The sequence below is a fragment of the Hippopotamus amphibius genome, chromosome 3 (genome assembly GCF_030028045.1).
Source record: "Hippopotamus amphibius kiboko isolate mHipAmp2 chromosome 3, mHipAmp2.hap2, whole genome shotgun sequence".
In the NCBI taxonomy this organism is placed as follows: Eukaryota; Metazoa; Chordata; class Mammalia; order Artiodactyla; family Hippopotamidae; genus Hippopotamus; species Hippopotamus amphibius.
In genome coordinates, this window is record NC_080188.1 from 180,536,102 (window position 1) to 180,541,972 (window position 5,871).

A 5,871-nucleotide genomic window follows, 5' to 3' on the forward strand; every position below is an offset into this window, starting at 1 on the left:
TTCAGCAGTATTCAGTATTTTCACATTGTTGTGCAACCATCACCCCCATCCATCTCCAGAACTCTTTTCATCTTGCAAAACTGAAACCCTGAACCCATGCAACAATAACTAGCATCCCCTCTCTCCCAGCCCCTGGCAACCACAATTCTTCTTTCTGTTTCTATGCAGTTGGCTACACTAGATACCTGGTAGGAGTGGAATCATACAGTATTTGCCCTTTTGTGAGTGGCTGATTTCATTCAGCATAATGTCCTAAAGGTTCATCCATGTGGTAGCATGTGTCAGAATTTTTTTTCCTTTTTAAGGCGGAATAACATTCCATGGTATGGATATAGCACGTTTGTTTATCCATTTGTCTGTTGGTGGACACTTCGGTTGTCCTTTTGGCTACTGGAAATAGTGCTGCTATGAACATGGGGGTACGTGCCGCCCTTTTTAAAAAGATCAAAAAGTTTAGACCACACATGGTACTGTCCTCACACTAACAAATTTAGAAAATAATCCAATCCCCAGCCCCAGAAAAGTTTCAGCCAAAAATCACATTTCAAAAGCCCAATATGTGCTTTTGCCAAAGGCTGTCGCAGATTGAGAAGGGAAGACCCTTCTTAGAAGACTCCTCTAAGGGAAGAAGGGTAAATGGTTTTATTTGAAGCACTCATCCATCATTGCCATGGGACTGTAATTCACATGGAGGTTAATGGTGGCACCACGTTTACCAAATCTGGGGGAGATGAACTCACCCCTATAAACAGCCTGCTCGCTCAGAGAGTAGCACGCGAGACATTACTGCCTTTAACACATTTTCATGGTTCAAAATAAAAACATGATGAAAAAGAGTTTCTTAAAACAAGCATTTATTTTCTGCCTGAGAAGCTTGACATGTGGACACTACCAATAAAGTCCCACACTTCTGAGCGTAGCATAACGAAGAGGAAAAGTATTCGACCCATCGTACAGCTCACGCCCAGAACATCATCTGCCAACACACGGATTGCCAACTGGAATATGCAAAACGTCAGACACATCTGTAGAAAAGGACCTCCTCCCACAGGAAGGAAGATGTTGGGACAGGCAGATTAATATAATTAAAACTTGAAGACACAGGGTGTTACGGAGAAACACGGTTGAGCAACACATGGTTGAGACTTGAAATCTGTATTTTCTTTTTTTTTCCAAAGCCCTAGGAGCATAATGAGAATACAGCTTTAAGAACTAAGATTCACCCCATCAGGCATTAATGGTGTCCAGAAACTATGTGAACAATCTTACTCGACATCCCCAAGACGTTAATAACTGTCCAAAGCCAAACCAGGGGGGGAAACATGTTAATTTTCTCAGCCTTCTGATAGCACATATACAAGATCTCTGAGCCCCACAAAAAGCTCCAAATATATTCTCTAGGACTTCAGCTGCCTTAAAATATAGGCTTGCATTTATCTTGGCCACATTAACGAGATCTGTTTGACCAATACATTTATATTTATGATGACTAAGGGCAGATTATGGTTGTTAAAATTTGTCCTTGGGACATGAAAACACTCCTCTGTCATTAATACATTCTGTAATATAAACTATGATGTCAGGTCAACGTAAAGGGTAAAAACGTTCCGAAAGTATGCACACATCATTTTTTAAAGCAATTGAGCCTAATGGAATAACAAAGGTCATCATAACAAACCATTACAGCCTTGGTCTTGGCAACTCTGGCCACAGAAGAATCTCCAAGAAACGATCATCATTCCTCCAATGTTATGGCATCCAGACGACAGAGATGGCTCGCAAATGAGTCATATGGGCTTAGATCCTCGGTAGCTATGTGAGTGCGGGACGATCAATTATTCATGTGTTTACAGAGAGCTTTCCTGGTTGATGTTAACCAGAGCTGCTTGCAAAGAAGAGCTCTCCAGCTGTCCTCGGCCGTCCCGGGCCTCCGACTAACAAGCCGCTTTAATTGCTGGCGAGTCATCTGGGAGGTGCCCCTCCCCTAGATCAAGTAAATGCCATCCCTTTGAGACTTCATTAGGTGTAAAAATATTAATCAGAAATAATTATGACAACAATACTTTCTTTACAGTACTCCCAGCAAACCCCAAAGGGAGAGACTGAACTTGGACCTGACTTAGATCTCACCAAGCTCCACAAGGACTGGAGTCTGGACCGCTGAAGATACAGATCAGGGACTAGCAGAAGGGCTAGAGAAGAGGATGAAGGGGAAGAATCAGGGACTACGGGCTTCATGAGGGAGGCAGAGGGAAGAGCCGTCTAAAATGCTCTATGAAGGTAAAGGAGCATGACTGAGAACCACCAAGGGCGAATCGTTAGATTAGTCAATGGTCAAATATGAATGAACTCGACCCACCCAACAAAATCAGCCTTGGAAGAAGTCAAATGGGAAGTCACCTCTCATCCCCTTTTCTTTCTTAGTATAACCTACAGCCTGTCCAGGAAGACTAATCATGTGATTAAGGCAACTCCGCTTTCTGAGGTAGGTGGAAAAGCATGGGACCAGGTGGCCCCACTGGTCCCCTCTCAGCTGTGTTTGGAGGGAGAGCAGGATCACAGGCAAAGCTGTGGCCTGGGCCTTTTCCTCTGAAGATAGTGCAGTCCGTGCAGACAAAGGGATGCCTCGGGTACATTTTTATTATCCCAAGAACCTTGTGGTACTGAGCCAGACCCTTCCCTTTTCTTGAAACTGGGTAATTTTTTTTTTTATTAGAGTATAGCTGATTTACAATGTTCTATTAGTTTCAAGTGTATAGCAAAGTGACTCAGTTATACATGTACATATATTCACTCTTTTTCAGATTCCTTTCCTATATAGAGTATTGAGTAGAGTTCCCTGTGCTGTACAGTAGGTTCTTATCAGTTATCTATTTTATATATAGTAGTGTGTATATGTCACACTACTCCCAGTTTATCCCTCTGCCACCCCTTCTCCCTTGGTAGCCATAAGTTTGTTTTCTACAACTGTGACCCTATTTCTGTTTTGTAAATAAGTTTCATTTGTACCCTTTTTTTAGATTCCACATATAAGCAATATCATATGATATTTGCCTTTTTGTGTCTGACTTACTTCACTCAGTATTACAATCTCTAGGTCCATCCATGTTGCTGCAAATGGCGTTATTTTGTTCTTTTTATGGCTGAGTAACATTCCATTGTATATATGTACCACATCTTCTTTATCCATTCCTCTGCTGATGGACATGTAGGTTGCTTCCATGTTCTGGCTATTGTAAATAGTGCTGCAATGAACATTAGGGTGCATATATCTTTTCGAATTATGGTTTTGGGTATATGCCTAGAAGTAGGATTGCTGGGTCATATGGTAGTTCTACTTTTAGTTTTTTAAAGAGCCTCCATACTATTCTCCACAGTGAGAGAGAGTGGAGCAAAAGGAACCCTCCTACACTGTTGGTGGAAATGAAACTGGGTACCTTTGGATGCTATCATAACTCACTTGTCCATTTCTAAGAAAGTGGTAGAAGCAAATAATGTCTATTCTTGCTGGTAGGAGACATAGTATAAAATGAATGTATATGTAGAGTCAGGGGCAATAGGACCTCTGGGGTAATTCTGCTTAATGTGGTGGAAGGCAACTTTGGTTGAGAGGAGTTGCTGTTGAAAGATAAAGCTGGCAGACCGAAGGATGGGGCCCTCCTTGGCACACAATGCATCCCAGAGCCCTTGTATTACGTGGTATTGTTGTAAGGCCAGGACTAGAGAGTCTGTGTTCCTGCCTCTCACCCTGATCCACCCCATCCAACCATGAAAGTGGCCTTGGAAAAATGAGTCGCAAGAAAGGGAATGCTTCTTCCTAAGGCCTATGGTAGGACAGCTGGTCTAAGACACCCTCTCCATTCCTCCTTTAACCTTTGGAGCCCCAGACCCATCCTTCTGGCCCAGGCAGAGAGACCTCCTCCACGTGGCCGGGGCTCTTTATCCTCTCCACCCTTCCCATGGACGCACCACTCTGGCTAGCCACGACTGCTCACCCTGGCTGGTGTTCCCTCTAGAGAGTGATGCGGTGCTTCCCAAAAGGTGGCCAGAAACAGAACTGGAGGGAGGGTAGTGCTAAACACAAAGAGACTTCTTCGCTGCCGGTCAGTCCAGAGCCTTCTACAGAATGCTGGGCCTTCAGAAGAGGAGTGAGGTGTGCAGGACTTCCCAAAGACATTGGTCCATGGAATTCTTTTTTTAGAAGCATCCCTGCAGGCAAACTTTCAGAACCCGCGGGACCAGTAAAACTTAGGGAAGTGCAGTGTTATGGTATCAACAGGTCTGAGAGCCACTCTGGCATCTTTGAGTGACTCTAAAATATCTGCTCTAAGCCACAAATTGCTTTAATCTGTCACGCTCTCAGAGTTCTGGGGGCACCTGCCTGCTGTCACTCTTGGTGACGGCCTCATAGATGGTTTCCCAAAGTCACACTCGGCTAGTCAAGCTTGCCTGGCCTCTGCACACAGTTCTAGCAAACTGGAAGCCCTCCCCAAGCGCATCTCCTCACCCCGTATCACCAAGGGCAGAAGGAGACGAGAAGTGTTTCTTATTGCTGGACAACTGACTGATTTCGGTTAGGACCACCCCGATTTCTTTCTGCCCTTGTGTGTGAACTGCTGCTCTTCTCTCCCATTTGTGATGTTCTAACTTTTTCTGGGGAATAGCTGGGAAAACGAGCCTTTAAACAGCCTGCCTAGACTCTTTCCCACACAATCCTTTGCAAGATCTCCAGCTGTGGGTTTGTAACTCTCTGCTGTGACTGCAGAATGACGTTGCCGCCCAGAATGAAACACCCACCAACAGTGGATATTTTGGCCTGACCCTGAATGTCCATCAGCCACAGCTATAAGAAGCCCTTTCAGAGGGTCTGCAGTGGTCTATATTCCTGATCCTATATTTCAAGTGGAATTGTGTGCAAAGGTTCAGTATCCAAAACAAACCAGACATCAGCCCTGCCTTTGGCATTAATCAACTCATTAAATATAAAATAAACACAAGTAAATGGCTTTTAAATCTCACTGACAGAAAGCTTGGCAACTACTCTGAGATTCTAGAGGTCATTGGAACTTCTGTCTTCAAACTGGAACCCTCACACGCCGAGGAGTAGGAGACTCCGGACAAATGAGGAGGGTGTTAGGGTACCCCTTCCATTGGAGGTCTGTCCTGCAATGCACAGAAGGACAGGGTCTGCGTGAGTGTGGCCTTTGATACAGACCGAGTCCCTGGGGAAGTGGCTGTTACTACTGACAAGGGGTTAGAAGTTCAGATGGAAGGCAATCAGCTTGCCACTGGTTATAAATATCTAGTGAGAGCCACCAAACCAACCTTGAGTTTCTCATCAGTGCGTAACTACTGGCTGCTCTCAGAAAACCGACATTCGCATGGTTTCCTAAATTCCGTGTGCATTCTGCCATGGGTTCCTGAGGTCCCAGTAGTAATGCCACTTGCTGAACTCTTCTTTTTGCCTTAATGTATCTGCAGTTTCAGCAGAAAGAGGATTTATTGGGGAAGGTGATGGGCCAAGGTTAACTGATTAATTATTCCAATTCCACTTCACACCAAGTGTGTGGAAAACAAATTGCAATAATTCACCAACCAGAAAGCATATACATGTGCACCTGTTACCTTGTAACTTTACCTCAAAGCTAGGCTAGGTTCCAAGGATTACTAGCCTCTTTTACAAAACCAAAGTGAAACCATACACAGCTTTTGGTAAAAAGCATGTTTACTTGACAGCCCTTCAAATACGGGTGTTCACCGGAGGATGCTGTGTGTGTGTGTGTCAGGTGACAGACTGCCTGGTTTTGCCCATTCACATAGGCCAGTCTCAAAGTCTGACTTCCTGCTAAGAAGTAAGATCTAAAACTAGTC